Source organism: Panthera leo, chromosome B3 (assembly GCF_018350215.1).
Source record: "Panthera leo isolate Ple1 chromosome B3, P.leo_Ple1_pat1.1, whole genome shotgun sequence".
NCBI classification, from domain to species: domain Eukaryota; kingdom Metazoa; phylum Chordata; class Mammalia; order Carnivora; family Felidae; genus Panthera; species Panthera leo.
The window spans coordinates 40,636,020-40,660,367 of NC_056684.1; the positions used below are offsets into that span (position 1 = coordinate 40,636,020).

The window sequence follows — 24,348 nt, forward strand, 5'->3', positions numbered from 1 at the left end:
GCCACGGGCCCCTACATTTTGCTTTTGAGGAACTGCCAACTGTTGTTCACAGTGGCTGCACCATTTTAGATTCTCACTAGCAACGTTCAAGGGTTTTTAATTTGGAGAGGGGGAGGGAGGAATGGAGAGGGACAGAATCTTAAGCATGGAGCCTAGCAAGCCCAGCATGTAGCCCAGTGCAGAGCTCCACATGGAACCTGACTGGGGACTCAATCTCACGACCATGACATCATGACCTGACCTGAGCCGAAATCAGCTTAACTGACTGAGACACCCGGGTGCCCCTAGGGTTTTCATTTTTCTATGTTATCACCAAATCTGTTACTTTGTACCTTTTTAAAAAAATTTTATTATTTTTTTATTTTATTTTTATTTATTTATTTTTAACTTTATTTATTTATTTTTTAAATTTACATCCAATTTAGTTAGCATATAGTGCAACAATGACTTCAGGAGTAGATTCCTTAATGCCCCTTACCCATTTAGCCCATTCCCCCCTCCCACAACCCCTCCAGTAACCCTCAGTTTGTTCTCCATATTTATGAGTCTCTTCTGTTTTGTCCCCCTCCCTGTTTTTATATTATTTTTGTTTCCCTTCCCTTATGTTCATCTGTTTTGTCTCTTAAAGTCCTCATATGTGTGAATTTATATGATTTTTGTTTTTCTCTGACTAATTTCACTTAGCATAATACCCTCCAGTTCCATCCACGTAGTTGCAAATGGCAAGATTTCATTCTTTTTGATTGCCGAGTCATACTCCATTGTATATATATACCACATCTTCTTTATCCATTCATCCATCGATGGACATTTGGGCTCTTTCCATACTTTGGCTATTGTTGATAGTGCTGCTGTAAACATGGGGGTGCATGTGTCCCTTTGAAACAGCACACCTGTATCCCATGGATAAATGCCTAGTAGTGCAATTGCTGGGTTGTAGGGTAGTTCTATTTTTAGTTTTTTGAGGAACCTCCATACTGTTTTCCAGAGTGGCTGCACCAGTTTTCATTCCCATTTTTTTTTTTTTTTTTAATTTTAGAGAAGAGAGAGAGTATGACTGGGGGAGAGGGGCAGAGGGAGAGAAGAATTTTAAGCAGGCTCCACCCTCAGCTCGAAGCCTGTATTGGGCTTTATCCCCATAACTCTGGGATCATGACCTGAGCGGAAATCAAGAATTACTTGCTCAACTGACTGAGCCATCCAGGTGCCCCACTTTTTTTTTTAATGAATTTTCTTTTTTTTTTTTTTTTTCTTTTTCTTTATTTTAGAGAGGGGGGAGTGAGTGGGGGAAAGGCAGAGAGAAAAGGGGACAGAGGATGCGAAGCGGGTTCTGTGCCGACAGTAGAGAGCCTGATGCAGAGCTCAGTCTATAAGATCATGAACTGAACTGAAGTCAGATGCTTAACTGACTGAGCCACTCAGGTGCTTCCATTTGTCTATCTTCTAAGAGTGTGATACTTTTAGCTCATATAGTTAGATCTTTGATCTATTTCGAGTTTTACAGTATGAGGTTAAGGTTCAGCTTTATTCTTATGCGTGTGGGTATCCAATTGTCCTAATACTGTTTGATCTTTCCCAGTGAATGCCCTTGGCATATTCTTCTTGAAAATCTGTTGGTCATAGATGAATAGGCTTGTTTCTGGACTCTTATTTTGTTGATCTATATATGTGTCTAGTGCCACTACCACACTGGTTTAATTATTGTAGTTTTGTGGTGACTTTAAAATCATTTCAGAAAGTACAAGTCTGATTTTGTTTTTCAAGATTTTCCAAGATTGTGTTTTGGCTATTTGTTGTTCCTTGCAATTGCATATGAATTTTTAAATGTTTTTAGTGATTGCCTTATAGTTTGCCTTATACATTTATAACTAATCTAAGTCTACTTCCAAATAACACTATATTGCTTTATGGTTTGTGTTGGTGTCTTACAACAGTTGTCCCAATTCCTCCTTCCTGTCTCTCATAACATTTTTGTGATTACTTATCCAAGCTGTAGTCACCTAATAAATTGTTGCTATTGGTATTTTGAACCAATACTTAGCTGTTATATCTATTAAGAAAAAGAAAAAAAATTACTTTCATTTATTCCTTCTCTAATGGTCTTTTCGTAGATCTAAGTTTTGTTACTTTTGTTACTTGTTTTTGATTTTGAGAGGGAAAGTGCTAGTGGAGGAGAGGGGTGGGGGAGGGGAGAGAATCTTAAGCCTGCTCCATGTGCAGTCCAGAGCCTGTTGCGGGGCTCAATCCACAACCCTGGTATCATGACCTGAGCTAAAATCAAGAGTCAGACTTTTAGGGGTGCCTGGGTGGCTCAGTTGGTTAAGCATTCAACATCAGCTCAGGTCGTGATCTCATGGTTCAGGAGTTCAAGCCCCTCATCGGGCTCTGTGCTGATAGATCAGTGCCTGGAACCTGCTTCAGATTCTGTGTCTCCTTCTCTCTCTGCCCCTCCTCAGCTCTCGCTCTGTCTCTCTCAAAAAAAAAAAATAAATAAAATAAATAAGATAAAATAAACATTTTTTAAAATTAAAAAAAAAAGAGAGACATTTAATCACCTGAACCACCCAGATGCTCCTAGATCCAAGTTTTTTATCTTTGTCATTTTCTTTCTGAAGAACTTTTTTTTGATATTTCTTGCAAGGCAGGTCTGCTGGTGACACATTCCCTCTGTTGTTGTTTGAGAAAGCAAAAGTTTCTCCTCTACTGTTGAAGGATAATTTCACTGATAGAGAATTCTGGGTTGGTGGTTTTTTGCCATAACCAGTTTAGATATTCATCCTATTTTGTCTTTGTATGTATGGTTTGTGAAAAGAAATAATACCTCCAGCATGGGTTTCTGCTCCTAGGTTTTGTTTCTCCCTGTACTCCTTTCTCTCCAGTTTTCAGGACAGTGATTTATCCTGTGACCTCATTTCTCTGGTGGATCTAAGAAGAGGTCTTGTCTTTCAGTTTTCTTGTTGTAAGGAAGAGAACCACGGCTCCATGATCTTCACATGTCAGCAGAAACGGGCAAGCTTTATATGACTTTTAGAAACAGCTCTTCTATTTCTGAAAAAAAAAGGCCATTGAGATTTTGGCAGGGATTGCATTGACTCTGTCCATTGTTTGAGTTGTATTGCCATAACAATATTAAGTCTTCCAATCTATGGACAAGGTATCTTTCCATTTATGTTGGTCTTCTTTCATTTCCTTCAGTTTTTTCCAGTTTTTAGTGTACAATGCTTATACCTTCTTAGACATTGATTCCTAGGTATATATTTTTTTGATGCCATAATAAATGGAATTATTTTCTTTTTTTAAATAAATGTTTATTTATTTATTTTGAGAGAGAGAGTGCAAGTAGTGGAGGGGCAGAGAGAGAGGGAGAGAATACCAAGCTCGGGACTCAATCTCCCCAACCAGGAGGTCATGACTGGAGCCGAAATCAAGAGCTAGACGCTTAACTGACTGAGCCACCCCCATGTCCCAGAATTGTTTTCTTTATTTCATTTTCAAGTTTTTCATTTTTTATTTCATTGCTAGTGTACAGAAATAGAACTGACTTTTGTGCTGAATTTGTTTATTACCTCTAATAATTTTTGTGTATATATTCTTTAGGTTTTCTTATATAGGACTTGTCATCTGTAATAGATAGTTTTACTCTTTCCAAATTGGATGGCTTTTTCCTTCCTTTAAAATAATTTTTTTAATGATGTTATTTTTTTTTTTTTTTTTGCCTAACTGCTCTGGCTAGAATTTCCAGTCCAACATTGAATAGGAGTGGCAAATGAGAGCATTCTGCTCTTGTTCCTTATCTCAGGGGCAAAGCTTTCAGTCTTTCACCATTGAGTATGCTAACTCTATGGTTTTCATAACATTTTTTTCTTATGTTGAAGAAGTTTTTTTCTATTCCTAGTTTGAGTGTTTTTATCACGGTAGGATTTTGTGAAATGCATTTTTTTTTTTTTTTTTTTTTTTTTTTGCATCAACAGAGATGATCATATGGTTTTTCTCCTTAATGGGTGTATTATATTGATTGATTTTTCTAGTTGACCCACCTGGAATAAAGCTGTTTGTCATATGTGTAATCCTCTTAATATGCTGTTGGATTATGTTTGCTAGTATTTTGTTGAGCATTTTTACATTGTATTTGTCTGTAATTTTCTTGGAATGTTTTTACCTGGTTTTGGTATCAAGGTAATCCTGGCTTCACAGAATGAGTTAGGAAATAATTCTATTCTGGATTTTGAGAGAGTCTTAGAAGGATTGTTAATTATTTTTTTAATGTTTGGTAGAATTTACCAGTGAAGTCATGTAGTCCTGGACTTTTCTGGGTGGGAAATTTTGACTGGTGATTCAGTCTTTACTTGTCCCAGGTCGTTCAACTATTCTATTTCTTCTGGAATGTTTTGGTACTTTGTAACATGTTTATAGGACCATATCCATTTCTTTTTTTTTTTTTTTTTTAATTTTTTTTTTTTTGACGTTTATTTATCCTTGAGACAGAGAGAGACAGAGCATGAACAGGGGAGGGGCAGAGAGAGAGGCAGACATAGAATCTGAAACAGGCTCCAGGCTCTGAGCAGTCAGCACAGAGCCTGACACGGGGCTCGAACTCACGGACCGCGAGATCATGACCTGAGCCGAAGTCGGACACTTAACCGACCGAGCCACCCAGGTGCCCCTAGGACCATATCCATTTCATCTAGGTTATCTGGCTTATTGGTGTACAGTTTTTCATAGTTTTCTTTTATAATCCTTTCCATTTTTAAGGTCTGTAGAATGGTCCCCATTTTCATCTCTGAAGTTAGTAATTCAAGTCTTTTTTTCTTGGTCACGTTAACTAAAAATTTGTCAAGTTGCTGATCTTTTCGAAGAATTAGCTTTTGATTATGTTGATTTTATTGTTTCATTTTCTTTTTTTTTTTTTTTTTTTAAAGTTTTTAATGTTTATTTTTGAGACAGAGAGAGACAGAGCATGACTGGGGGAGGGTCAGAGAGAGGGAGACACAGAATCCGAAGCAGGCTCCAGGCTCAGAGCTGTCAGCACAGAGCCCGACATGGGGCTCGAACTCATGGAGTGTGAGATCATGACCTGAGCCAAAGTCGGATGCTTAACCGACTGAGCCACCCAGGTTCCCCTTATTGTTTCATTTTCTATTTTATCTCCCCTCTAACCTTTTGATGTCTTTTCTACTGTTAGCTTTGGAGTTAGCTTGTTCTTTTTCTAGTTCTTTGAGGTATAAACTTAGGATATCAATTTGGGATCTTCTTGTTTAATGCAGGCATTTAAAAAAATTTTTTTAATGTTTATTCATTATTGAGAGACAGACACAGAGCGTGAGCAGGAAAGGGGTAGAGAGAGGGGGAGACACAGAATCTGAAGCAGGGTCCAGGCTCTGAGCTGTCAGCACAAAGCCCGATGTGGGGCTCAAACTCACAAACTGCGAGATCATGACCTGATATGAAGTCGGTCGCCTAACCAACTGAGCCACCCAGGCGTCCCTAATGCAGGCATTTATATCTATAACCTAGGCTCTTAACACTGCTTTCACTATATTTCATAAGTTTTGGTGTGTTGTGTTTTGTTTTAATTTGTGTATTTTCTAATTTTCCTTGTGATTTCTTCTTTGAACCATTTGTTGTTTAAGATGATGTTATTCAGTTTTTACTATTTGTGAATTTTCCAGTTTTTCTTTTGTTAATTGATATCTAGTTTCATTCTATTATCATAAATGATATTTTGTATGCTTTCAGTCTTTTAAAATTTATTGAAACTTGTTTTGTATCCTAACATATTATCTCTCCTGGAGAATGTTACATGTACATTTGAGAAAAATATGTATTCTGCTTTATCAAATGGAATGTTCTGTATATGTTAGGGCTAATTGGTTTATAGTATTGTACAAATACTCTATGTCCTTATTTATCTTCTGATTGTTCTATCTATTGTTGATAATGGAGTGGAAGTCTCTTAATTGTTAAGGTAGTATTGTCAATTTCTCCCTTTAATTCTGTCAGTTTTTGCTTCATATATTTTGTAACTATTGTTTGGTGTGTTTATGTTTATAATTGATAGGTCTATCTGTTTTCATCCTTTTACTTTTAAACTATTTTGTCTTTTGATATAAACAGGTGACTTGTAAACAGCATTTAGTTGGATTGTTCTTAATCCACTAGACTAATCTTTCTTTTATTTATTTTTTTTAATTTTTTTTTTTTAACGTTTATTTATTTTTGAGACAGAGAGACAGAGCGTGAACGGGGGAGGGTCAGAGAGAGGGAGGCACAGAATCTGAAACAGGCTCCAGGCTCTGAGCTGTCTGCACAGAGCCCGACTTGAGGCTCGAACTCACGGACCGTGAGATCGTGACCTGAGCCGAAGTCGGCCGCTTAACCAGCTGAGCCACCCAGGCGCCCCGACTAATCTTTCTTTTAAATGAAGAATTTAATCCATTTACTTTTAAAGGAACTTAAAGGAGGGAGTTTTTGCTATATTGAACTTATTTCTGCTATTTAGCTATTTTCTGTTTTATATATATTTTTTGTTTCTCAGGTCCTTTATCACTGCTTTCATTTGCAATTAGTTACTGTTTTGTCTAGTGTACTGCTTTATTCTTTTCTTCTTCTTCTTCTTCTTCTTCTTTATATTTATAAGTTGTTTTCTTGATGTTACTCTAAGGATTACAACTAGCATCTCAGTCTTACGATGTCAGGTTTGAATTTACATCTCAGCTTAGTTTTAGCAGTACACAAAAACTCCTATTTAGCTCTGCCCACCCCCCATTTTGTTAGTGTTAGAATTACATCTTTATACACTGTGTTCCCATTAAATAGATGTTTAGTTATAAAAACATATTACTTCATTTTTCTTTCAAATCATGTAAGCCAAAAAAGAGTTAAAAACCAGTGATGCAATAATAGTAGTTTGTATAATATGTACTTGTGTAGCTATCCTTATTTTTGTTCTTTATTTCTTTGTATGATTGTTACTATCTAGTACTTTTTCATTTCAGCCTTAAAGAACCCTCTTTTAAATTTCTTATAGAGCGCTCTCACCCTCTCTGCCCCTCACTCACTTGTGCCCTCTCTCTCTCAAAAAGGAAGTGGGGGGTGCCTGAGTGGCTCAATTAGTTAAGCATCTGATTGGTTCAGGTCATGATCTCATAGTTCGTGAATTCAAGCCCCACTTCAGATGACCTTGAGCCCCATTTTGGGCGAGCATGAGCTCTGCTTTCTCCCTCCCTCCCTCTCCTTCCCCTTGTGGGATTCTTTCTCTCCCTCTCTCTTTCTGCTCCTTGCTCACTTGTGCCCTCTCTCTCAAAATTTTTTTTCATGTAGAGCAGATCTGCTAGTGATGATTATTCTTAGCTTTTATTTTTCTGGGAATGTTATTAATTTTTCTTTCATTTTTGAAGAAGGTTTGCTGGATATAGAATTTTTGGCTATTTCTTTGAACACTTGAAATAAGTTATCTCACTGATTTCTGGCTGCTATAATTTCTGATGAGAAATTGGCTATTAATCTTATGGAGAGTCCCTTGTATGTAATGAGTTTCTTCTCTCCTCCTGTTTTCAAGGTTCTTTGTATTTTCACAATTTGAGTATAATGTGTCTTGGTGTTGATCCTTTTGAGTTCATGCTGCTTGGAATTGGTTGATTAGATGTATAGATTCAGGTTTTTTATCAAATTCTGGAAATACACAGCCATTAGTTCTTCAAATACTCTTTCTACCCATTTCCTCCTGCTCTGGGGTTCCTAGCATGTGTTATAGTGGTACACTGGACGGGGTCCAACAGGTTTGTTAGGTTCTATTCATTTTCTTCATTATTTCCTCTTCCTTTGACTGGGTAATCTTAATTGACCTGTCTGCAAGTTTGTTGATTTTTTTTTTCTCTTTCCTGCATAGATCTGCTGTTGAACCATTCAGTTAATTTTTATTTCACTTACTATACTGTTGAGCTCCAGAATTTCAATCTGATTGTTTTCTTTTTGACCCTCCCCTTCAATTTGATTTCTTTATTGATATTTTCTACTTGGTAAGATCCTGTTTTCTTGGCTTCCCTTAGTTCTTTGTGGTTTCCTTTGCCCAGGCTTCCTTGGCGACATTTTCTATATTTCTTTTTTTCCTGCAAATGAGCCCGATTTTATTTTTTGTTTGTATGCCTCATAATTTTTTTTTTTGAAAACTAGACATTTTGATTATTATTATGGATCAACTCTAGACATCAGATTTCCTCTCCTTTCCGGGGTTTTTGTTGCAGCTTGTTGTGTGTTAACTGTTTGTTTTGTTGTTGTTTCGTGTATTTTCTATTTTTGTAAAGTGTGTATTCTTGGTCATGTGTGGCTCTTGAAGTCTATGTTTCATTAGCTTAATAGTCTACTAATGTTTTGACCAAATTTCCTTAAATACCTATAACCCAAAAAAGAAAATAATACTCTCAATTTTGACTAAATGGTTCCGTGTTTGGGTATTCCTTTAACACTAGACCAAGCTGTTTACAACCCTCCCTTACCCTTTACTCCCTGTTTGTGTGGAGCCTGAAGGTAAGCTAGAAGTGAAAGCTTAGGGTCTTCTTAGGCCTTTTCTGTGCATGTGTCTAGCCTTGGGCATAGGTATATCCTTCTAGATTCCTTTTTACATCTCAGAGCTTACACAGACCATTTCTCCCCACATACCTCCTTTCTCAGTCTCTTCCTTCCCTATTTTCCTTTACCCCACCCAGGCTGCTTGCTCTGGGAATGCTCCAAGTCAGGCAAAGCAAAGGCAAAGTCCTTGTGCCAGTCTTCCAGGAAGCTGGCTGCCAGTCAGGTCATAACATTCAATCACAGTTCTGGGAGACTAAGGTTTGTATTTCTCCCTTGGGACTATCAACCTGCACCAGGAACGCAGCTGCCATCCACACTGCCCTGCTGAACTGGGGAGTAGAGGATGAGAGGCAGGTGATTTAAAACGCTGACACTCTTTTATTACAATGTAGCAGCTTCTTTCTTTACAAAGCCTTCCCTTATTGTTTTAAGTTTTTGATTAGATTCCGAAGTTCTGCAAAAGTTGATTCTGATAGCCTTTGCCGGCTTATTTGTTGCTTTTTTTTTTTTTTTTTTTTTTTTTGGTGGAGGGGTGAAGCCCTTGGAGTTCCTTACTCTGCCATTTTTGGTGATGTTCTTCCCTGTTCCCCTCCTTTTTTTTTTTTTTTTTTTTTTTTAATCTTTATTTATTTTTGAGAGAGAGACAGAGTGTGAACAGGGGAGGAGCAGAGAGAGGAGACCACAGACTCTGAAGCAGGCCCCAGGCCCTGAGCTGTCAGCACAGAGCCCGATGCGGGGCTCGAACCCACGAACTGTGAGATCACGACCTGAGCCAAAGTCGGACACTCAACTGACTAAGCCACCCAGGTGCCCCCCTGTTCCCCTCCTTTTTTAGATTTCCTACTGAATCTCTTCAAAGTAACCAGCTTTATTTTTACAATATGTTTTCAAGAACTACAACGTACATACATATAAAGGGTCATGTATAGTTTAAAGACTAAAAGTGAACACTGCATTCCCATCACTCATGTAAAGAAACAGAGCATTACAGTACCTTAGGAGACTCTAGGTACCCCTTCCTTTTTCTGACCTTCTAGGAAACAATATCCTGAATATTATTAAATATCCTAATAGCTAATTAGATATGCACAGAAGCAGGAAAGTATAATCTATAACTAGAACAAAAGTCAGGCAATAGAAACAGACCTAGAAATGCTAAGATGATAGAGTTAGTACTCAAGGACTTTAAAAACATTTATTAAAAAGTTGCAGGATTTATTTTTTTGGGTATTTTTAAATGTTTATTCTTTTTTGATTTTAGAAAATATTTATTTTTGAGAGAAAGCAAGCATGGGAGGGGCAGCATGAGGGGACAGAGGATCGAAAGCGGGCTCTGCATCAAGAGGCTGACAGCAGCAAGCCCCAGATGGGGCTTGAACTCATGAACTGTGAGATCATGACCTTAGCCAAAGTCAGATTTATCGACTGAGCCATCCAGGTGCCCCAAAAAGTTGAAGGATTTAAAGGCAAATGTGAAAATACTGAGGAGAGAAACGGATACGAGATACAAGAAAGAACCAAAAAAAACTCTTCAAGCTAAAACATACCCAAATTGTTGGTTTTAAATTCAGCATTTTCAGTATAACTTACTGAATGAAGAATGTCATAATAGTCCTTTTTGAGCGCATAAAAGATAAAAACGTTAAGATCTAAAAAATGGGCATGTGATCAAGATGATTGTTGAATGAGGGAGGTAAGGACTAATATGGTTAAAGTAGGATCTAAGTATTTACTGTAGAAATATCTGAGGGGTACCTGGGTGGCTCAGTCAGTTAAGTGTCCAGCTCTTTTTTTTTTTTTTTTTTTAATGTTCATTAATTTTTTGAGAGAGACAGGGTATGAGCGGGGAGCGGCAGAGAGAGAGGGAGACGCAGAATCTGAAACAGGCTCCTGGCTTTGAGCTGTCAGCAAAGGGTTCGAACTCACAAACTGGGAGATCATGACCCCACCCGAAGTCGGATGCTTAACCGACTGAGCCACCCAGGCTCCCCAAGCGTCCAGTTCTTGATTTCAGCTCAGCTCATGCATGGTCTTACAGTTTGTGAGTTCAAGCCCCACATCGGGCTCTGCACTGACAGGGCAGAGCCTGCTTGGAATTCTCTTCTCTCCTCTCTTTGTCTTTCCATCCATATGCATACTCTCTCAGAATAAATAAATAAGCTTAAAAAAATTGAGAATGATTAAACACAAGTATTTCATGAAATGCATCTACTTTATTACTATATTTGTATATTTAATATAAATTAAATAAATCTTGACTTAACATTTTACTTAATGTATGATAAATAGTAAATAAAAACATTTTATATTTTTAGTGTATAAATAGTTATGTATTAGTATTTTTTTCTTAAACTGAACATTTTTAATCATTTGGTATGTAAGGCTGTGCTGTGTCCTTCTTGCTAGGACAGTACTGACAGCATAAACCTCTTTATGCACTCAGCTATGATTAAACTAAGGTTTACATCCTTGGTATTAAAATACTGCTGCCCATTTACTAAACATACTTTAAATCTTTCTAAGTTGCCGAACTTACCAGTACTGATTTCAGGGCCGTTGAGATTTGTTTTTATGTGGGCCAAGTTAGGACAATGAATTCTTTTTCTTTCTCTTTTCTTTTTTTCTTTTTCCTTCTTCTTTTTTTTTTTTTTTTTTAAGTTTATTTTGAGAGGCAGAGAGAGTGGAGGAGGGACAGAGAGAGAGGGAGAGAGAATCTCAGGCAGGCTCTGTGCTGTCAGTGCAGAGCCCAATGCGGGGCTCAAATTCATGAATCATGGGATAATGACCTGAGCTGAAACCAAGAGTTGGACACTCAACCAACTGAGCCACCCAGGTGCCCTGAATTCTTTTTCTTTGGTTAAAAAATTTAAGTTTTAATTCTTTTTTTCCCCCAACATTTTATGACTTATTTTGTAATAAGCCTCAATTTATTGTTGGGAGGTTGAGTTATGAAGTATTAACTTGGGGGCACCTGGGTGGCTCAATTAGTTGAGTGTTGGACTCTTGATTTTTGCTCAGGCTCAAACTCGCAACCCCAAGATCAAGAGTCAAATGCTCCACCAACTGAATCAGCCAGGTGCTCCTATCCAATCACAGTTTTATACCCATACGAACTTTTGTAGTTTTATATCCCTAGGAGTATCATATATTCTCATTGATAGTGGAGAACTTGAGTGAGGGCTAGGAAGAATGTATTCTAAAAGCATGAATCCTAAAACTCATGCTCTTTTCTTCAGAGTATACTTTTGAAGCTTACAGGAGCATGCTCCTCTGACTTCACGAAGTCACCTAACTTTACTAACAGGTTTGCTCATAGCAAATTAAAGGTGCTCCTAGAGCTGAATGCACCAACAGCTGGGAGAAGTGACTTTTGATTCAAGAAGAAAAACATTTAGTCTTAAAACTTAGTAGGGGTGCCTGGGTGGCTCAGTCATCAGTTAAGTGACTTTGGCTCGGGTCATGATTTCGTGGTTCATGAGTTCAGGCCCTGCATCAGGCTCTTTGCTGATGGCCGGAGCCTCCTTCGGATTCTGTTTCCCTCTTTTTCTCTGTCCCTCCCCCGCTCACACTCTTTCTCTCCCTCTCTCAAAAATAAACATTAAAATTTTTTTTAAAAAACACAAAACTTAGTAGCATGGGGCCATTTAGTATAGTAACACCATTTGGCCATACAGACTTCATTAGGGCTGGATGACATAATTTTTCATAGAAGAATATAGTGATTGTTCTCAGTCATCAAAAAGGTTAAATTCGCATAATGTCATGGTTTGGCTGCCTAAGAGTCCATGTGTGAGCGTATGCTCTAAAATTATTATCTCTTCTCTTTTTTTTCTCTTCCTTTCCAGTATTTATATCATATTTCTTTTTGAATTGTCTAGGACCCTTGGTTAAGTTACTTTTGTAGTAGCTCGTATTTCAGTATAAAGTATGTAAGTCTAAACTTTTCGGGTTTAAAAGGATAAACTTAGTGTTCAGGACATAATTTCCTAACGATTAGACTAATGACGGATTCTTATACTTAAAGATAATTATATCTGTGCACATAGTTTGACATACACACACACACACACACATATATGTATATATGAAGTACTTGATTAGACAGAATTGTGATTGATAGAGACATGAATAGATTAGAAGGTGGGATAAGGTCTGCCAATTATGGGAAAGAGTAGAAAGGTTAGATAGGTGTGTGAGTGATAGGTGGGGAAGATAAAATCTCAAGATTAATATGTTAATACTTTAATCTTGTAATAACTCATTAAAGGAAGTTTTTCATTTTCTGTTTAAATTTCACTTTTACCCTAGGAATTTTGTGAATAATCAGATACTGTCCTTTAGTTTTTTGAGACTAAAGATTTTATGTAACTGATTAAAATGATTTATGATCATTAACAGGTGGTAGAAAAGGAAAAGGGGACAAGTGAAACTGAGTTATCTTTGGAGTAACAGGATTTTATTCTGCTCTAGAATTATAAAACATTGGTTTAGACATGGACTTTGATGCAGCCAAATGTACAAAATTTTGTTTCGCTACACTGTCTTGATAATTGAATTTGGCCCAGAATCATGGGAATCCTGTGGGCGTGTGTATGTTTGAGTTCTGAGCAAGCTACTAGAGAAGGGTTGAACTAATGGCTCCCAAAGAAACGTTAAAATAAGGATTTTTAGGTGTTTTTGTTTGCTTCTTCATAGTGAGCCTGCCAGTTGTTTCTTTTCCCATTTTGCTTTTCTTGGCTTTAAAGAAACATTCTTCTTGATCGTTGCTTTTACTGTTTCAAAGTGAAACTGATATGCATTTCCCTTACTTTAGTGTAATGATACTGAATACAGAGTTAGCAGCACTTTTTTCTCCTTTGAGGTGTTGGGGAGGCATTTCCTCATCTGCTTCTCTCAAACGTTATCTTTTAGTATTTTCACTGGGTTTTCAACTGAGGGTTTATTTCCCAGTCAGAGACTCTTACTGCAGATAGACGTCTCAGAATTCTTAATGGATTCTTGTGAATTCAGTATGGAGTCACAGGAAAGAAAGGAGAAATTTCTGGGTCTTTCTGCAGTAGCAATAAATATAAACTGTCAAGCCATAACAAATTCAAGTCCTTTTCAGAATTTTGTTGTTTGATATGCAGGCACAAGAACAGGAGAAACTTCTTGGCCCACTGTGTGGATATGAGGAGAGGTTATGGTTGTCTTTTGTCTGCTTATTTTTCTTACCTTACCTACTTACCTCCACCTGCTTTGAACGTGTTGACAGGAAGAACAGAATGAAGGGGGAAGAGCCCTCTTGGTGGATTGGCCCACCTCTCTGATCAGTTTGTGTGTGTGTGTTTTTAAAGTAGGCTCTATGCCCAACATGGGGCTTGAAGCCAAGATCCTAAGACCCAAAGTAGTATGCTGTACTGAGCCAGCTAATCACCCCGATTTCTGATCAGTTTTGCTGTTTTTCTGTGGTTATCGTTGTTTTAGCAATAAAGAAATTGAGGCCTTATCAAAGGTTACTGTTTCCCTAGATTCTCTGTCCATTGTTTACCATGGAACCCTTTTGTGAGTCTGGTGCTTTCCCCCACCTTTGAGCTATGAAGCCATCCTAACTTCTTCTTTACAGAGGAGGTGCATTGACATAGTCATTTACCAGTTTGTGATTTCAGCCTGATTGGCAGATTGTGATGTTGGAGCTGCATTGGTTTTGCCCATACAATACACTTGTGGCTGATCTGACAGCCACAGAGAGTGAGTTGTCTTTCTATAGCTTTGAAATTAAAATGCAGCTTGACAAACTTTATATGGTAACTGTTGCTTACATTTGGCAGCCTATAGAAATTTACTAACATTCTAAAACAGTTACATGAGAGAATGGCTCATAGGGTTGAGTTAAGTAGCATATTTGTATGAATAATTTTTCAACCTAGTATAGAAAAGGAGAGCTAGTTAGTTTAAAATGGTGGTAGTATTCATTTTGTTGCATAAGTAATGTAATGAAAATACTTAAAAATGAAAAGAAAATGAGAATTTTACAATTCTAGCACAGAAATCATTTTTATTTCCCATTCTTACTTGCACTATGTGTGTAAGTGTACCATACTTAATATTTATTATTTTGTAATATCATAAATACATATGTATAATCTGTAGAGCCATGTTTAAAAAAAATTTTAAGTTTTATTTAAGTAATATCTACACCCAGCATGGGGCTCAAGCTCACAACCCCAAGATCAAGACTTGCATGCTCTTCTGAATGAGCCAGCTGAGTGCCCCTATAAAGCCCTGTTTTAAAAGTTAAAGATACTGGGAAAGTTTTAGGGGTCTTAGAAATGGATGGTAAAGACTATGAAATAATACTTCCTTATAATTATTTGATAAAGGACACCTCTTAGAAAGGAACTTCGAAGGAGTGAAAAAGAATAAGGAAATGAAATAACACAAGAAAGCTATAATTTCAGAACCACTGGTGTAACATAATCTTACATTATCAGTTTAGAATAGAGGTATACATTTACTTTATTTCCAATGATAAAGGAGACTATTTTTTTCCCAAGGGATACTATCTTTAAAAGCAAATAAAATCTTCCTACTATTAAACACCTAAAAATGATAGATTTATTTTTTAAGCTTTTTTTTTTTGATGTTTTTATTTATTTTTGAAAGACAGAGACAGAGCACAAGTGGGGGAGGGGCAGAGAGAAAGGGAGACACAGAATCTGAAGCAGGCTCCAGCCTCTAAGATATCAGCACAGAGCCCGACACAGGGCTCAAACCTACGAACGGTGAGATCATGACCTGAGCTGAAGTCGGACACCTAACCAACTGAGCCATCCAGGCGCCCCCTTAAAAACTTTAAAAAGTCATGGTTGAACTAGCAAAAAGTAAGATGAAAAAACAAAACACAGAGAGCCCAAATTCAGAGAGGTTTAGAAGCATCTGATGACTGCTGTGCTGAAGGCATCTACTAGTTCCAGATGACTTGTGTTTTCAGTTTTTAAGAGGTACACATGGGACTCAGGAGACAATAGAAGCCATGCATTACAGGAAGTCAGGCCAGAGATCCACCTTCCTAAAATGAGAATCCACAAAAAGCTATATGCCCACTAGGAAAGGGAGAAGCAGAAAAAAACTCACCCTAGCAAAGAGAGACAGAAACTTATCCTTCTTTTCCTTGAATATAAACAGAGGGTGAAAAAAGTTTTCCCTGAATGTTTATCATTAGAAACATGTCCTCATAGAGATTTGAGACTCCACTACCTCTGTGACTTCAAAAAATCTCTGAGACTTGTTTCGAGTGATTGTGGCTTGGTATTGTGCCCTGGCAAAGACAGAAATGAATCCAAATTCTTTCTGGAGGAATAACCTCTCAGAGTCTTCAAAGAATTACCAAAGATATATTCCAGAGAATATGAGTTGTCTTACACAAAGCACATGAGGAAACAGGTTACCATGAGCAAAACAAAATATCTAAATCAGACCCACAGAGAGTTCAAGTATTGTCATTACTGGATACTAAATACAGAAATAAATGTGCTTAATGTATCTGATAAAGCAAATGGGAGAAGTGAAATTATGACAAAGGATTATCCAAAATAATTAGAATCCAGAAACAAAAATATAATAATTAAAGTGATAACTTCAAGGGCAGGTTTAATAGCCTATTGGATTGAAAAGAGAATTGGTGAAGTAGAAGACAGATTTGAAGAAGTAATTAGGAATGTTATGCAGGGAGATATCCTAACCCCTAGAACCTGTGACTACATTACCTTAAATGGCAGGGGAACTCTGCAAATGTGATTAAATTAAGGATTTTGAGATGGGGAGATTATCCTAGATTATCTGGTGAGCCCATTGTAATCACAAGGGTCCTTGTAAGGAAAAACAGTAGGCAGGAGAGCCAGAGAAATTTGAAGATGCTACATTCTTTGCTTTGAAAATGGAAGAAGGAGCTGTGAGCCAAGGAATACAGGTGGTTTCTAGAGGTTGAAAAAGACAATGGATTCTTCCTTGGAGCCTCCACAAAGAATGCAGCCCTGTCAACTTGAGTTTAGCCTGGTGAGATCCAATTTGGACTTCTGACCTCCAAAACTGTGAGATAAAAAATCTGTGGGTTTTTTTTTTTTTTTTTTTTGGCCACAAAGTTTGTGATAATTTGTTACAGCAGCAATAAAAAATGAATTCAACATCTAAACAAAATTCTACGTGTAGACAAATGAGAAAAGGGTAAGAGACATATAGCTTGAAACTTTATATGTGCATTTAAAAATTTCTAGAGTAGTCCCTGAAAGAGTAAAAGTTGACTAGAAGGCAAGTGGAATAGGAGAGGGGAATTTCAAATAATATGGAAAAAAAGGAGAAAGAAACAAGAGTGGGACAAAGATATGGTAAAAATAAGGCCAAATAGATCACTAATCATAATGAATGTAAATGGATCAAATGCTCTAGGTAAAAGACAAAGATTGTCAGACTCTATGTAAAACATAAGCTAAAACGAACTTGTGTGTTTTTTAAAAATATACAATATTTTTAAAGTTTGTTTGTTTGTTTTGAGAGAGGGAGAGAGAATACCCAGCAGCCTCTGTACCATCAACATGGAGCCCGACTTGGGCCTCAAACCCCTCAACTGTGAGGTCATGACCTGAGCAGAAATCAAGAGTCAGATGCTTAACTGACTGAGTCACCCAGGTGCCCCAACAACATAAGGTTTTTAAGAGATTAAAATATTACAACAGAGGAGAGGTGAAGATAAAAAGGATGCAAATGTTATACCTGGCAAAATAGGAACCAAAAGAAATTGGTAGTTACATTAATATAATAAAATTACTTCAGGGAAAGGAGCACTATTAAACTGAATCCGTGTTTCAGATGTGAATTGGTTTTTGCTGCTAGTTAGATGCAGAAACTAACAGTGACTTAAAGAAGGTAGGTGTATATTACCCCTTCCTCCTGCCCTTGAAAGAGTCTAGAGATTTACATTCTAGGGCTGATTATGGAGGTTTCATTTTTATCATCAAAGTCTCAGGATACTTCGCTGAGTGTTTTCAGTGCTGCCATCTTTTGTGGCTAACCTTATGGTAAGACGGCTGCTTTGGGCACCAACTCTCAGAGACTCCATGTAGGAGGAAGGATGAGGGATGGGTGTGGAGCCTATGCAAGCTATTAGGCCATCTCTAAATGTGGTTCATTGAAGTTCCACTTACCAAGACCATTATGAAATGTATTTTAGGCAAGCATATTGCTGCCTAGAGCAAAATGGGATTTTATTTACTGAGGAAAGAAGAGAGATTGACTGTTGGTACAGATCACCAGCAGTCTCTGCCACTTTATATAATAAAGGCTTTGTTTACCAGAAGATACTAGGATTACAACTTTCTTTGTACCCTATAGCACATGTTCAACATACATAAACTAAAAATAACAATTACAAGGATAAATGTACAAATGTACCACCAATACAGATTAAAAAAATTTTTTTTAATGTTTACTTTTGAGGGAGAGAGAGAGATGGAGACACAAAATCCAGAGCAGGCTCCAGGCTCTGAGCTTGTTGCACAGAGCCTAACACGGACTCAAACTCACGAGCCGTGAGATCATGATCTGAACCAAAGTCAGACACTTAACTGATGGAGCCACCCAGGCGTGTCCCCCCACCCCATCATAATAGATTTTAATAAAACCAAAAAAGTTACTAAGGAGATAAAAGACTTGAACAACACAATAAACAAGCTTGAACTACTGGGTGAATATAGAATATTGTATTCAAAAAATTTTTTGAAATGTTTGTTTATTCTGAAAGAGTGTGTGCAAGTGGGGGAGGAGCAGAGAGGGAGAGAGAATCCCAAGTAGGCTCAGCACTGAGCGTAGAATCCAACGTGGAGCTTGACACGGAACTTGATCTCACAAACCATGAAATCATGACCTAAGCCAAAATCAAGAGCAGGGTACCCAACTGAACCAGCCAGGTGCCCCACGCTGAATTCAAATTTTAAATAATCAGTACCATAGAATTGCTACTGTGTGGAATCCAAAATTTCAGATAGTGCAGTAGATAATTACTTAACCTTAAAAAGTGCCCCTGAAAATCTCAACAAATTTCAAAGAATATATGACATTCAGATCACTTTCTCTGATGACAATGCAAACTAAATTGGGGCTCTGTTTTTTAAAAAGTAACCTTAAAAAAATGTCTGAAAATATATATATATATACTTGTAAATAACTGGGATTACAGAAGAATTTATGATGGAGTTTTAAGAATATTTAAAACTTGGGGTGCCTGGGTGGCTCAGTTGAGCATCCAGCTTCAGTTCAGGTCATGATCTCACAGTTCATGAGTTTGAGCCCCACGTCAGGTTGTGTGGTCACAGAGCCTGGAACCTGCTTCATATTCAGTGTCTCCCTCTCTCTTTGCCCCTTCCCCACTCGTGCTCTGTCTCACTCTCTCTCAAAAATAAAAAACATTAAAAAAATTTTTTTAAAAAGAACACTTAAAATTCAATAATAATGAAAATGCAACATCAAAATTTGGATAAATCTTAGTCGTTCTTGGCCATAGCACAAAGGTAACTTTCATAAATATCCCATGAAAGTTTGAAAAGAATGTCTATTTTCTAGTTGTTTCTGGCAGTGTTAATTAAGAGAGACCCAAACTTCTCAGGGCTTAATGTTAACATACACTGCCTTGTGCAGTTTGACCTCTGACAGTTGTCTGCTTTCTTTGCTTTAATATTAATTACAGTTCCTTGATCAGATTAGATCAGTAGTTCTGAGAGTTTAGTGTATATCAGAGTCATTTGGGGGATTTGTGGGGGGGTTTTAAGTTTATTTATTTATTTTGAGAGAGAGAGAGCATGTGCGCGAGTGAGGAAGGGGCATAGAGGGAGAGAGGGAGAATCCCCAGCAGGCTCCACACTGTCAGCGCAAAGCCCAGTGCAAGGCTCAAACTCACGGTGAGTGGGGTCATGATCCCAGCTGAAATCAGATGTTTAACTGATTGAGCCACCCAGGCTCCCCTAGAGGAACCAACTGAGCCACGCAGATGATTTGTTAAAGCACAGATTGCTGGGCCCCACCTCCAGAGTTTATGATGTAATGGATCTGGGGTGGGCCCCAAAATTTCCATTTCTTCCTTCCTTCCTTCCTTCCTTCCTTCCTTCCTTCCTTCCTTCCTTCCTTCCTTCCTTCCTTCCTTTCTTTCTTTTTTTCTTTCTTTCTTTCTCTTTCTTTTTCTTAAATTTAGATTCAAGTTAGTTAACATCTAGTGTAGTATTGGTTTCAGGAGTAGAATTTAGTGATATGTCCACTTATGTATAACACTCAGTGCTCATCCCAACCCCAAAATTTCCATTTTTAACATATTCCTGAGTGATGTTGATGCTCCTCACCTAGGGACCCTGCTGTGAGAACAGCTGTATTAGAGACTACAATCTGTTGACTCCATTCCTTTGTACGTATTTTTTTTCCTCTGCTGCCTTTTCTCTCTCTTCTTAAACTTTTTTTTCAGGAACCCTTACACCACTCCTCCCACCACACACACACAATTTAAATCTCATTCTTCTTAGAACTATTTTTACCCACTAAATTGTTAGGTGTTCCTTGTCTATACTTCCTTATACTGCCAATATCTCTTGCACATCTGTAAGAACCCCTTTCATATTTCTTAAAGCCATTAAAATTTTTTTAGTGTTTATTTATTTTTGAGAGAGAGAGACAGAGACATAGAGCAGGAGTTGGGGAAGGGCAGAGAGAGAGAGAGGGAGATAAAGAATCCAGAGTAGGCTCCAGGCTCTGATCTGTCAGCACAGAGCCCCACACAGGGCTGGAACTCATGAACTGTGAGATCATGACCTGAGCCAAAGTCAGACACTCAGCTGACTGAGTCACCCAGGCTCCCCTCTTAAAGCTGTTGAAAGCTATGTATTTTGTGTTTTTAGCCAGTGTATATCTTAATACCTGGTACATAGAAAGCAGTCAATTAATACTTGTTAATAAATAAATGGGCTTTTGCCATTCATATTTTGATTGTGTTTTGTAGGAAGAAACAATTATGGAAATGTATCCAGCACTATGTATATAGCACAGTGTTAAAATTCTGTGTTGTATATTCAGAAATACATGGTTAAAATACACTTTAGGAAGGTCACCTGACTTTGGAAAGCTTCCTTTTGTCTTCCTGCTATTTCATGTCTGGCTGGAACAAAAAGATACAGGAATAAAGATGGTGAAATGAGAAATGAACTGCTTGCAATGGATTGAATGAGGATAAAATAACTAGGCCTGTGGTTCTTCCTTGATTCATTGTATCAGAGTTGAATCTAAAAGCAAGATCAGGGGCACCTGGGTGGTTCAGTCAGTTAAGTGTCTGACTCAATTTCAGTTCAGGTCATGATTTCACAATTCATGAGATTGAGCCCCGTGTCGCACTCTGGGATTCTCTCCCTCTCTCTCTGCCCCTTCCCCATTCTGGCATATGTGCTCGCTCTCTCTCTCGCTCTCTCTCTCTCTCTCTCTCTCAAAATAAATATTTAAGAAAACACCAATTAGCCATATAACATTGTTTAAAATGTACAGTTTTTAAAGTAAAAAAATAAAAAAGAAACGGGATAATACAGAAATCTAAAGTTTTAGAGTTTACTTTTGTGGGGGGGAGAAATTAATACATCTTGGACTTGTTTCCTGTCAATATACTTCATTTCATTTTTTAAAATAGTTGTAGAATTTATATGGATATGCCTAAGAAATTTCCTGTAATGTTGAATACAATTCTGAAAATTATTATCTGAAATTTTAGGTGTGAATCTATAAATTTCTGGGCAGGCTAACTAACCTTATTTTCCCCTTTTCACTTGTACTGCTATTAAAATCAGACCTGTTAATTGAGGTTAAGCCTACAAACTTGAAGCTGGAACTTCTCATTAGATCTGAATGCCGGTCTTAGTTATCATAGAGGGAGGAAAAAGAACACTGAAGCTGGCCTCCCAGTGCTTATAGTCTGGTATATAGGTTGTGGGCTAGTTTCAAACAAGGTAAAATAAATAAATAAAAATAAAATTTTAGGGGCGCCTGGGTGGTGTAGTCTGTTAAGTGTCTGACTCTTGATTTCAGCTAGGGTTATAATCTTGTTTGTGGGATCAAGCCCTGTGTCGGGCTCTGTGCGGACAGCGCAGGGCCTCCTAGGGATCCCCTCTCTCTCTCTCTCCCTCAACGTAAACAAGTAAATATTTTTAAAAAAAATAAAACTTGACTGAATACTGAAAAGCTGAAATATCAGTAGCAGATGATCATTTTGTGTCAGAAAAATTTTGACATATTTTCTTAGTTTTAAAAGAATAGGCTTGGGGCGCCTGGGTGGCTCAGTCGGTTAAGCGGCCGACTTCAGCTCAGGTCATGATCTTGCGGTCCGTGAGTTCGAGCCCCGCGTCGGGCTCTGTGCTGACAGCTCAGAGCCTGGAGCCTGTTTCAGATTCTGTGTCTCCCTCTCTCTGACCCTCCCCCGTTCATGCTCTGTCTCTCTCTGTCTCAAAAATAAATAAACGTTAAAAAAAAATTAAAAAAAAATAAAAGAATAGGCTGGAAGAGGACAAATTTTCATTTAGTGAGACTGCTGGCTCTAACCACCTATTTTTAGTAATTCACAGAGGTATTATTGAAGGAGATTAAATGACAGAGTATGGTGAGCCTACAGATGCCATTCTCCATGAACTGCTACAGTTAGTATAATCTAGTTTACATTTAGAGTCAAATGTGACTATGCATAAGGATACTTTGATTAAGTACAATCTTCACTAATTCGTGAAACAGCACTATGGTAAATAAATAAGGACCAATCTTAAATACACTTACTAGGACCCTATCCTTTTTACTTTGAGTTTTTTTTTCTTAACCACTTGTTGCTATAAAACAGTAGTTTTCAGTTGTGGCTGCACAGCAGGCACTAGTAAAACACAAAACTACACAAAACCAGGATCCACACCTCTCTTAATATCCTGATTTGATAAGATGAAGATGGCTAGGGCACTTAAATTTTTTAAAATATGCAACTAAGATTGAGAACCATTATTCTAATATTTGTTATCAATGTTTCTCTAAGCATAGTAAAATAATTCCATGCATTTGCTATTCTTTCTATTTTTTAAATATTTTTTAAGTTTACTTATTTTTAAGAGAGAGATAGTGTGAGTGGAGGAGGGGCAGAAAGAGAGGCAAAGAGAGAGAATCCCAAGCAGGCTCCACACTATCAACACAGGATCCGATGTGGGGCTCAAACCCAGAAATCATGAGACCATAACCTGAACTGAAGTTGGATGCTTGACCGACTAAGCCCCCTAGGCATCCCTGCTATTCTTCATAAAAACACATATTTCAGGGGGCTCCTGGCTGGCTCAGTCAGTGGAACATGTGACTCTTGATCTCAGGGTTGTGATCAGGCCTCACATTGGGTGTCAAGATTACTTAAAAATAAAAAATATTTTAAAAATACAAAAATAAAAGAAAATATTTCTAGCCCCCAATTCTTGGTCCATTTAATTAGAATCTTGTGCAGTGCTCATAAATCTGTGTTTTAGCTGGCTCCCCACATGATTCTTTTGCACTGGAAAATCAATGTAATGGTAAAATACTGAAAATTTTACTTAGTGTATATACATATCTCTAAACCTGTGTGATGGCTTTTGTAATGTATCAGCTTAGCTAGAATAAACTACATTTCCCAGAATTCTCTTCCCTATATGTTTCGGGTTAGGGTGGGCTACAAAAGACATTTCATGCAAGATCTAGAGGGTATAAATGAAGCAGCAAACATTTTGGGTTTTACACTTACAATAAATGCTTTTATTATAGCTCATATGTGTTGTCACTTACCTACTAGCTCACTTTGTTGGTTTGTGTAAGTGGCTCATTCTTTCAATGACTCCATCTTCCCTTAAGTCTACCCTCACCTTCTTCTCTCCTGGGCCAAATGCATGTTTAGCTCCTTGAGTTAAGAATGCCAGCTTTGGAGCACTTGAGTGGCTCAGGTGGTTGAGTGTCCGATTCCTGGTTTCGGCTCAGGTCATGATCTCATGGTTTGTGGGATTGGACCCCATGTCAGGTTCTGCTCTATCAGCAAATATCAGAACCAACTTTGGGGTCTCTCTCTCTCTCTGTCTCCAAGTAAATAAATATTAAAAAACAAAACAAAACAAAAAAAAACATGTCCAGCTTCTCCCGCAGCTTTTCCTACGTCAGCAAGCTTGAAAATGGTGGCAACTGATAGCATCCCAGTCTGTCTTTGTTGGTTCTAGCCTGTGCTCATGGCTTCAGATTTTCCATCTTGTCTTATCAACTGCATGCCTGTGAACTGCAAGCTCTAGCAACAGACTCAGAGCCTTACTGAATGTTTAATCAGTTCCCACAATTGTATAGTCAAATCCATTAACAATATGCACATAGATCCTAGTGATCCTGCTTTTATTTTTTTTAAGTTTATTTATTTGAGAGAGACTCAGTGGTTAATTGGTTTTTGAGAAGGATACTGAGACCATTCAATGGGGAAAGGACCATCTTTTTAACAAATGATGGTGGGAAAACCAGAGATCCACATGTAAAAGAATGAAGTTGGAGACTTTACACTGTACACAAAAATTAACTGAAAATGGATCAAAGACCTAAACTTGACAGCTGAAACTATTAAAACTCTTAGAAAAAAACTTTTGGGAAAGTCTTCATGACATATAGTTTGGCAATAGTTTTATAGATAAAATAACCAATAGGACAAGCAATAGAAGAAAAACTAGATAAATTGGGCTTCATCAAAATTCA

The 24,348-nt window shown here is 37.6% G+C and overlaps 1 protein-coding gene and 1 non-coding gene across 23 annotated transcripts in view; both read left to right on the forward strand.

Annotated features, from left to right (window-relative positions):
• CSNK1G1 (casein kinase 1 gamma 1) overlaps positions 1–24,348 on the forward strand; it is a 175,370-nt gene that overhangs the window by 12,735 nt on the left and 138,287 nt on the right. The window lies entirely within an intron of this gene.
• LOC122223459 lies at positions 21,443–21,576 on the forward strand. Its single transcript, XR_006204329.1, has one exon. It is a non-coding gene; the product is annotated as a small nucleolar RNA SNORA61 (small nucleolar RNA).